Genomic DNA, 10438 nt, shown 5'->3' on the forward strand with positions numbered 1-10438 from the left:
CTATTGAATGGATTTTAATAGCCACGAGTTTATTTCTTCTACAAGGTTATATTTTTTGTATAGATATTTGCTATTGCTTAAATGTTATTTTGTTACTTCTTGTTATTTAGTCAGCTGTTTTATTACTGCATTCTATTTTTCAATAATTTAATTAATAATAATATACCAGCAGTTGCACGCTTTTTTTCGTGCAACGGAAAGTCGATTTCAACAATTTGCTGCAACACAACATTAACATTGACCAGTTTTCCACAAAATTGCACTCATTAACTATTTTAGGTGATGAGTTAATAACAATGAGTTCCAATGTTACTATTGGCACAATATGACTATGAAGGCGGGGAAATGTTTCCCGTCTCCACTTACAATTGTATCATTCGTTCTTGGTAAAAATAGATCATAAAATTGATGTTCATCAAAGCGAGCATATGCAAATTATGGTGAACCTACATTTTCAAGAGCAAGATCAATCTCATGACCATCACTTAATTTCTCAATACTGCTCTTCTTTAGTACATTATCAGAAAATGCATGGAGAAATTCTGCAGTCGAGTTTGTTGTAGGTCCTTTCTTGTAAAGGTATTAAATGCTTCTTTTAGAGCCTATAAAAATCACAACTTTCTTTTTTCATAGTCTGCAACACTAAAAAGAACAAACTAAACCAAATATATTAAAGACCTTTTGAAAAAGGTCATGTTTTTTAAAACACTCCAAGACATAATGCTCATACTTCTGATGCTCAGAGTAGAATCGGCCTTTCAAGAGTAGTAAGCTACAGAATCTTCCAACATTGGTCCTTCAAAATCTTTCAAATAGCAATCCATCTCAACATTTCCAATCATCTGTGAAAAATATAATTAGCTGGGGACATGTTCAACAATAATTAAATATCAATACTTGCAAGTTTGGTAAAATTTGACATCTGGGACTTTATTGGAAGGTATCTATCACCACAATTTTCTATCATCTTTAGCTATAGATTGAGAGGATCCCCATTGAGAAGGTGATTCCTTGTGTGTTTTCTCTGCATATCCTCACTTTTAAATTATTTGGTGTTGTGCATGCAATGTTTTTCTTTGAGTTCTGACCTATTTTTTTTTTCATCTAATTCTTCATAGCAACAAATTTATTTCTTTAGATAAAACAATCCATGGTCAAAGAGAATCAACCAATTAATTTCCTAAGAGAATTAAAAACTTAAATCTTGAAAGCTTTGAGCTTCTTCTTGTAAGGTTAATTAAGGATTTGAATATCATTAACTTGGAAATTTGAGCTTCAGTGCCACTTCGTGGCATTGTGTGATAGAATAATTTGTTCCAGGTCAGAGCAAGGATGTAAATAGTCTATTGTTTTTTTGCATTCAACGAGCAATTATTTATCAATTTTTAAATGTTTTCACATCATCTTGTAGCTTATTTACTATGATTGGTTTACTCTATGAAAATCATTTGGGCACTTACTAATGTGTGTTTGAAACAAACCTATTACCACAATTTTTTGATCATCTTTAGTTGTAGATTGGGAAGATCCCCATTGAGAATTTGATTTCCTATGTTTGAAAGGGACTCCTTTATAGGATTATGTTAACATTAGAAACACAATCTGTTGCCTATTGTTAAAAATATTAAAACACATCCTAAATTGGGGAAAATCAGTATTATCATTGCCTTCAAGGCTATGACTTACGATCAAATCTACAAAATATGCTCAATCTGTTAAATAATATTGGAGTTGTAGTAGTTGGGATGGTTACATGTTTTTTTTTTTAGAAGTGATAGTTTTTTCATAGGCTTTATGGATGTGGTGTATTAGATGGGTAGATAGTTTTTTCAAATCTCATGGATAGATTACAGGGGTTAACCCCATTTTTGACATTTTCACTATGTATTTTTTTAAATTAATTATTAATAAAAATACATACTATTATCAATCCAAAAAACAACGTTTATATTTTTTTGTCTCAAAATTTGAAATCAGCAATGTTTATAACGTTAACAACGTATGTGATTCTTTTTCATTACCTTTTCTGTTGTATTTGAAATTGAAGAGGTAGTCAAACTTGATGATCTTCTACAATTAGGGTTCAAGCTTGCGAAAATTGAAAGCATGACCCATTGTTTTGTCCCTTTTCATGATGATATTTCCAATTGAAACTTAGTTTTCAAATGCTAAGAATCTATATTTTGTTGTACATAAACCTAGACAATCTAAGCATTGGTTTTATTTTCTTATATATATATATGATACAAAGCAGTTCATAAACTAGTATAAACAACTTGTAAGTAGGTCAACGGACAAAAGTGTATGTAGTTAATTTATAATGGAGAAAGCAGAGGCATGTATTGGCTTGCAATAGAGGAAGCAAGGGCTTGTGTTTATTAAACTATTTGGTGATCTTATATACTTTTTTATTACGTGTTGCCCCTTTCTTATGTTTTTAGCTCATAAACTAATTTGTTTTGGTTATGTTAGAAGTTCAAGCTATGTATATGATACTTCAAGTAGGAAGTCACTAAAGCACGTAGATAAGGCATTTCGTGATGCAAACATAGAATACTCAACAAGAGTATAGGTTACTTTCTAGGGCAAGGCATATTCGATAGATTAATATAGTAAAAAAATATATCTTTGTTACAAACATCTTAAAGGAATTTTCAAGTTCAATAAGAACAAGATGAATTATGATACACATTTCAAATTTCTGGTAGTATCAGATAGCATTTAACCTCACCAAATAGTAGTTCATGAGTTCCTAAAGCATTACTAATAGGAAACACATCCATGATTCCATAATAATCAACATTCAAATTTCACTACTAACCATCTGATGACTTCTCGACATCTCTGAGATGGTTGACAAACATTTGGAGTGGTCTGGTTATCCTTGGCAGTAATGGGATAGGAAGTCTTTAGCAACATGGAGACATGGACTCAAATTTCAACAAATGTTGGGGGATGCCAAGTGTCTATTTTGTCTGCCCCCACTCCCTGGGGTGTTTTAGACATCTGGGATGCCTACCACATCCAAGGATGTGTCCTTGTGGTATGTCGTTATTAGAAATTAAAAAGGTTGAACAGTGTTAGATTGTATATAATCATAGAATTGTTAGCTATACTACTTTGGATTGCTATGCTAATATTTATTTATAGTACTTCCAATGTATATTCTTAATTTTTTATATCATTAATCCAAAGATGTCTTCTTCTCTTATTATGCTATGCTTGTTGTGTTCATTAGTCATTACATGTTGCATTTTGTAATAAATTGTTGAAATCAACATTGGTTTTGAGTTTTAATCTATGCATTTGATATATGTGTCCCAATTTAAGAATAGGTATACTACATTGAATTGCTATGCTACTATTTATTTGTAGTACTTAGAATGATATTTTCTTAATTTTTTATATTATTAATCTAAAGACGTCTTGTTCTCTTATCATGCTATGCTTGTTGTGATTGTTAGTCATTACATGTTGTGTTGCAGCAAATTGTTGAAATCAACTTTGGTTTTAAGTTTTAACCTATGCATTTTATTTCCTTGTCCAAATTTCACGATTAGACTCACTACTAATCCTTCTGTCCTTTCTTTTTTTGGGTTAGCCTGGAGAAATTTAGGAAAACCTTCGACAATGAAGGATGCCTTTACTAATCATATTGTTCACTCTTGGAGATCAAAACCTCTCATCTCTTCTCTGACCTACTTGCAAGAACATGGAGCTTGGACCCTAATTAACACTTTACTAATATGTATCGATGGATTTTGGAAAGGTTTGGTTTCCTCCCAAGCTTTAACCATGAGACCAAAAACCCAACATTAAAAAACTTAAAGAAAATATTGGAAACAAGAAAAAAAAAATAACCTATTGGATTTTGGTCAAATAATGTCCAATTAACCAATTTAGCATCCAAATTGATCACAATTTTTTTTTAATTTTTAAAAGGACACTTTTATCTTTATTGTGAACTTTATAATTAAACTTTCAACACACATGAAAAAATTCACGGTTTTCTTAATATCCACAATTTTGTAATCATCTTTAGTTAAAGATTGGAAATTGAGAATCTGATTTCCTATATGTTTGACAGGGACAACTCCTTTGTAGGATGAGGTGAACATTATTTGATGCATTTTTAAGCTCAAATTACAGAACATAAAAAGATGCAAATAAAAATATTTAATATAGTGCATCAAAACTGGGAAATTGATGATCCAGACACAAACCATACCTGGATTTCTGACACCTTCTTCTATTTCTTTAGAAATTCTTTGAGAAATTCTTTGCAAGTTCCTCACAGTGAAGACTCCTGTGCATAAATTCACTTCCCAGTTTGTGAGGGCTTCCTTTCAAGAGCTCTGCATCGTCAAAGAATGGCAGAAACCCATCCGCAATTATACCCCAATAAAATGATATTTTTTCCTATGAGTCTTGTAAAGTTAAATTAATTAAAACCCTAAGACTATATTGATTAGAACCAGATTGAAAACTGAAGCTTATGGCATCTTTTGTCTTGAACCAGAAAACCATACAAAACACACAATCTACAGTATCAAAATATTTGTCCAAAACAAATTCGATGGGATCCAAACTGTGAAGCAAGTAAACTAGAAAAGTCATTCACCTAGGCCTCAAGAAAGCCACACTGTTCATGTGTATAATTCATATGACAAACTCCTCCAACATTCCTAAAAATCGCTTGCGAAAAATCACGCAAGGACGACTGCTGTAGATCTGCAACTTTCTTCCTTGGAGCGGGGCTCAAATCACTGGGAGTTCTAATCTCCTCAGGACCGAAAAGAATCAGTACACTTCAAGATTTTTCTAGATATATTTTCAAAATAATAAATCACATACTTGACAAATTGGTACAGTTGTTAGACTTGGCGACAAAAAGACCTTACATGGTACAATTTATTCATCTTCTAATAAACGATAATGCAAGAAGGCTGACAAGTAAACGGACCGTGAGAAGTTGGTAGCTGAAAAAATGTTACCGACTACCGGGAATAGTGACCAGAAAATATATTACAGGAGGCTGACAATTTTCCACGCTAAAAAGCCCATACAGAAGCCTATCGGCTTAAAAACAATGTGGCCTATATACTCCAGGGATGGGATTGCGGAATAAAAGGGGAGCTGACTTGTAAATGGGGATGTAGACAAGACAGGGAAGGCTAGAAGTGTCTAAATTTATTAAGACATTTTCATTTAACTTTTGACTAAATTTTAGATATTGATGTCTACTAATTGCAGAAATATAATTTATTCAGCCATAGACGTGCCTCACTTATTCTGAAATGAAGTGCATAAATAAAATCCAATTCTAATTACGGTCATAAAAATTATTAAGAATATGAATTATGAAAGGTGCATGGCTTGAATAAGAATAGAATAGAATAGAATGAAAGACTTTTAATGTCAACAAGACCGTGAATGAATGGCAAAGTGGATGGATTTGCTTAGACACCAACAAGCTTCATAGCCTAAGTAAAGCTTTGTTAATATCCTTACTCTTTGCAGCACCACCATAACGCTAACAGCACGAAAAAATGCAGACATTGTGGCCTTTTCTATGTCGGGTACTGCAGAGAAGAGAAAAAGCCCAATTCCGAAATAAAAATCACACACAAATTTAATCGAAATTTTCAAAAAAATAAAAATTGAAGTTTGAAATATTAAAAAATCCTCAAGAGTGGGGTTTTATGAAAATAGGCTGGGAAGCTACGTAATGAAAGGGTTTTTTCAAAATGCAAAATTCCTCCAGTGCCATTGTGAAAAGCAGTGGAGGGTGAGTAACCATCGCCTATGACAAAAGAGCTCGCATTAAACCAACGCAAATTGATGCAGCTTGAAAAAGAAAGAGAAAATTTCTTGCTACTTGGGAATTTGCTTGCTCACCTTCCCATTACCAGTCTCATCCAGAAGGAAACGAAAGGCAACTTGAAAAGGCGATTTCCAAATAGGCGGAGGGTAAAATTCAATAACCTGAAAGTTGTAAAATTCAAGACACACAAAGCTGAGGGTAAAATTCAATACCCTGAAAGTGATAGTTGTCCTAATTATACCCACTCTGGATGGTGGAGAAAATCCATCTCTAGGTTTTGCACCCAACTTTGAATGACAAGCAAATTACTGCTTTCTACATTCAACTCTGAATGCAATACAAAATACCACATTTTGCACCAGCTATAAATGTCATGTAAAATATTGAATCCATAAGCGCTAAAATTGGGTTTAAATAAAAAATCCAACCTTTGAATGAAATGCAATAACTCACATTCATACACCTGCACGTAGAGTAAAATAGCACATCAAACTCTGGATACAGAAAAAATTAAGGCAAACTTTGGATCAACTCCACATATATCGCATTGGATGCAGTGCAACATAAATTAAACCTTATACCTAGCTCAACATTTATCGCATCTAGCTCTGGATGAAGAATTCAAGACTAGTAATTACATTGTTCTGATTGTCCTCCTTGTCTCTACTACTTGTAAAGTAGGTGTGATGTAATAATTATGTGCTGTCTTTTTACTTAATTTTCTACCCTTTTTCTATATTGCGTTTGGAATCAGTTTACCTCAGTCATACTAAATTATTTTCCTCCACTCAAATCACATCATTGTATCTCACGAATATCGTGAGGAAGCTTTTCATATCAACGTTGATTGGTACCAACTTTTGACATATTCAAGCATTAAATGCTTCACAACCTTGCCTATCTTGCTCACATTTTCTCTATTTCCTATACACATATTCTCAAGTGCTCATTTCAATAGGCACTAGTGGTTGTTTGGCTCCACTTTGTCTTCATTTGAATAAGAACTTGCACATGCTTCACTCTATGCCAATCTCCACACCTCTTCTGTCTAACTAATGCTTGGCGATGGTGGGTGGTTGTTGCTTCCTCCTCTTCATAGGGATGTTGTTTGCTAAGGTAAATACAATGTTCTTTGTTTCCTAGTAGAATAGTTTGTTATGCATTTCTCAGATACTCATTTAGCCTTCTTGAATGCTTATTCTCTAATGTTTTTTTTTTAAGGTTTCACATTATAGATTTGATTGTCAACTATTGTTGGGTTTACCAAGTTCTCATCGAGTATTTTTTATCCCAAGTGAGGTATTATTACCTCACTAAGGAAATGAACCATATGATCATTTGTTGTGGATGCTTCTCTCATTTATAATTATGAACTATTTGATCACCTCTACTTTGAATTTTATAACTTGAATGTTCTGTTGTTTTTGTAGGTGCTCCTTAAATTGATGGTTTTATGGATTTCCTTGTTTAGAGTTGTTCTCAATATTTTGTACCTTGAAATTGAATGTGTTAGGGTTTTTATTTCTTTATATTTTTGTAGAAAGGAATCACAAGTGATTTTTGAGGGTGTTTATGAATAGTAACTAAGTTTTGTGTTCATTAACACATTAAGTATTATAGGGAACTATAATCTTGTATTAGGGCATCACTATGACTTGCTACTTAAGTTATTAATTTAACTTAAAATTTCTTTGAATTAGTTGTGCAAATGGGTTTCAAAAATTTATTGTTGCCCAATGATATTATCAATTTGTTAATTTCATGCAAATTACAAATGTAATTTCAAATGGTTATTGTTTGCAAATGGGGTTATTGTCAGGGTTTATGTATTCTTAAATTATTTGTTTGCAAATGGGGTTATTGTCAGAGTTTATGTATTGAATAACCTGAAAGTTGTAAAATTCAAGACACACAAAGCTGAGGGTAAAATTCAATACCCTGAAAGTGATAGTTGTCCTAATTATACCCACTTTGGATGGTGGAGAAAATCCATCTCTAGGTTTTGCACCCAACCTTGAATGACAAGCATATTACTGCTTTCTACATTCAACTCTGAATGCAATGCAAAATACCACATTTTGCACCAGCTATAAATGTCACGTAAAATACTGAATCCATAAGCGCTAAAATTGGGTTTAAATAAAAAATCCAACCTTTGAATGAAATGCAATAACTCACATTCATACGCTACACGTAGAGTAAAATAGCACATCAAACTGGATACAGAAAAAATTAAGGCAAACTTTGGATCAACTCCACATATATCGCATTGGATGCAGTGCAACATAAATTAAACCTTATACCTAGCTCAACATTTATGGCATCTAGCTCTGGATGAAGCATTCAAGACCAGTAATTACATTGTTCTGATTGTCCTCCTTGTCTGTACTACTTGTAAAGTGGGTGTGATGGAATAATTATGTGCTGTCTTTTTACTTAATTTTCTACCTTTTTTCTATTTTGCGTTTGGAATCAGTTTACCTCAGTCATACTAAATTATTTTCCTCCACTCAAATCACATCATTGTATCTCATGAATATCGTGAGGAAGCTTTTCATATCAACGTTAATTGGCACCAACTTTTGACATATTCAAGCATTAAATGCTTCACAGCCTTGCCTATCTTGCTCACATTTTCTCTATTTCCTATACACATATTCTCAAGTGCTCATTTCAATAGGCGCTAGTGGTTGTTTGGCTCCACTTTGTGTTCATTTGAATAAGAACTTGTACATGCTTCACTCTATGCCAATCTCCACACCTCTTCTGTCTAACTAATGCTTGGCGATGGTGGGTTGTTGTTGCTTCCTCCTCTTCATAGGGATGTTGTTTGCTAAGATAAATACAATGTTCTTTGTTTCCCAGTTGAATAGTTTGCTATGCATTTCTCAGATACTCATTTAGCCTTCTTGAATGCTTATTCTCTAATGTTTTTTTTTTAAGGTTTCACATTATAGATTTGATTGCCAACTATTGTTGGGTTTACTAAGTTCTCATCGAGTATTTTTTATCCCAAGTGAGGTTTTATTACCTCACTAAGGAAATGAACCATATGATCATTTGTTGTGAATGCTTCTCTCATTTATAATTATGAACTATTTGATCACCTCTACTTTGAATTTTATAACTTGAATGTTATGTTATTTTTGTAGGTGCTTCTTAAATTGATGTTTTTATGGATTTCCTTGTTTAGAGTTGTTCTCAATATTTTGTACCTTGAAATTGAATGTGCTAGGGTTTTATTTCTTTATATTTTTGTAGAAAGGAATCACAAGTGATTTTTGAGGGTGTTTATGAATAGTAACTAAGTTTTGTGTTCATTAACACATTAAGTATTATAGGGAACTATAATCTTGTATTAGGGCATCACTATGACTTGCTACTTAAGTTATTAATTTAACTTAAAATTTCTTTGAATTAGTTGTGCAAATGGGTTTCAAAAATTTATTGTTGCCCAATGATATTATCAATTTGTTAATTTCATGCAAATTACAAATGTGATTTCAAATGGTTATTGTTAGGGTTTATGTATTCTTAAATTATTTGTCAATTTTTTATGGGTTGTAACTATTTTTCATTTCTAAGAAAAGAAATTTTGTTTTTTGTAAAGCTATGTTGTCCGAATAGTTTTATAACCTAACTCACTAGTTCTAGGATTCTTTTGGGTTAATTCAATGACATATATGAAGGTACATTTAACGTGCCTAAAATTCTAAGAGAAATAAATGTAATTTTCATCTAAGTAGTTTTTTTCTAACGAAATAAAAAAATATAAGACTAATTTGGTTAATGATAAAAGAATTAATGTTTAATAAATAAGCCTCTAAGATTAGTATGAGTTGGAAGAAACAAAGGTTCTATTAGTTGCATGTACAAATAAAAATCATAAGATCCTTCTAGAGCTACTTAGGTTCAAATTTATGTACAAGCTATGAAATTACGATTGTGAAAAAGGCCTATGCCAACAAGCTTGACCTTTGATATTTTTTTAATATTTTTATATTGTGGCATCCACAATGCATCATTTTATTTAAATTTGTCTTTTCTTTTAGTCATGAAGATTAAGTTGTGATGTTTTTTGATGGTATATCAATAGTTTTTATAATTTGTCGTATTTGTAAACTCAATATTCAATCCAGATTCGTACTTTAACTTAAAGTTGAACAATACATTTTTTTCATATTTCTAAGGTTTTAAATTTTTAGTCTATATTTTTACTTTGTTTAAAGTTATAAAATTTATGTCAAAAGTCATAATGTCGATGTTTTCAAGTACCTATATGGTCTTAATCTAATAGTCATCGTTGATCTAGTGGATAACTAATTGAGAATCCCCATAGACTCTTAATTCTGTGATTCTCCATTCTACAACCACCTTGATTCCTATTACCAGGGCCTCATATTTAGCAATGTTGTTGGTGCATGGAAACATTAGTTTGTAAGATCTTGGAATTGTGTGCCCCTCTGGAGTGATGAACAGGATGCCGACACCCAATCCATGTTGTGTATAGGATCCATCAAAGTATAGGGTCCATTTATTGGGTGTGATAGTGAGTACATCCATGTCTGGAAATTCCACCTGTAGTGGTTGTTGGTCTGGCAGTGGTGCTTCTGC

General features: G+C 32.4%; 1 long non-coding RNA gene across 7 annotated transcripts; it reads right to left on the reverse strand.

Annotated features, from left to right (window-relative positions):
• Positions 1-287: 287 nt before the first annotated feature.
• Positions 288-6453, reverse strand: LOC131042914 (uncharacterized). Of its 7 annotated transcripts, XR_009371617.1 has the most exons (7): positions 6406-6435; positions 6253-6287; positions 5899-5985; positions 5512-5582; positions 4622-4775; positions 4229-4355; positions 288-842 (listed from the first exon to the last, which is right to left on the reverse strand). It is a non-coding gene; the product is annotated as an uncharacterized LOC131042914 (long non-coding RNA). The 7 variants fall into 7 exon arrangements; XR_009371616.1 differs by lacking the exon at positions 6406-6435 and having other exon boundaries at positions 6278-6398; XR_009105340.2 differs by lacking the exons at positions 5512-5582; positions 5899-5985 and having other exon boundaries at positions 6406-6453.
• Between the last annotated feature and the right edge of the window lie 3985 nt (positions 6454-10438).

Source organism: Cryptomeria japonica, chromosome 1 (assembly GCF_030272615.1).
Source record: "Cryptomeria japonica chromosome 1, Sugi_1.0, whole genome shotgun sequence".
Taxonomy (NCBI): domain Eukaryota; kingdom Viridiplantae; phylum Streptophyta; class Pinopsida; order Cupressales; family Cupressaceae; genus Cryptomeria; species Cryptomeria japonica.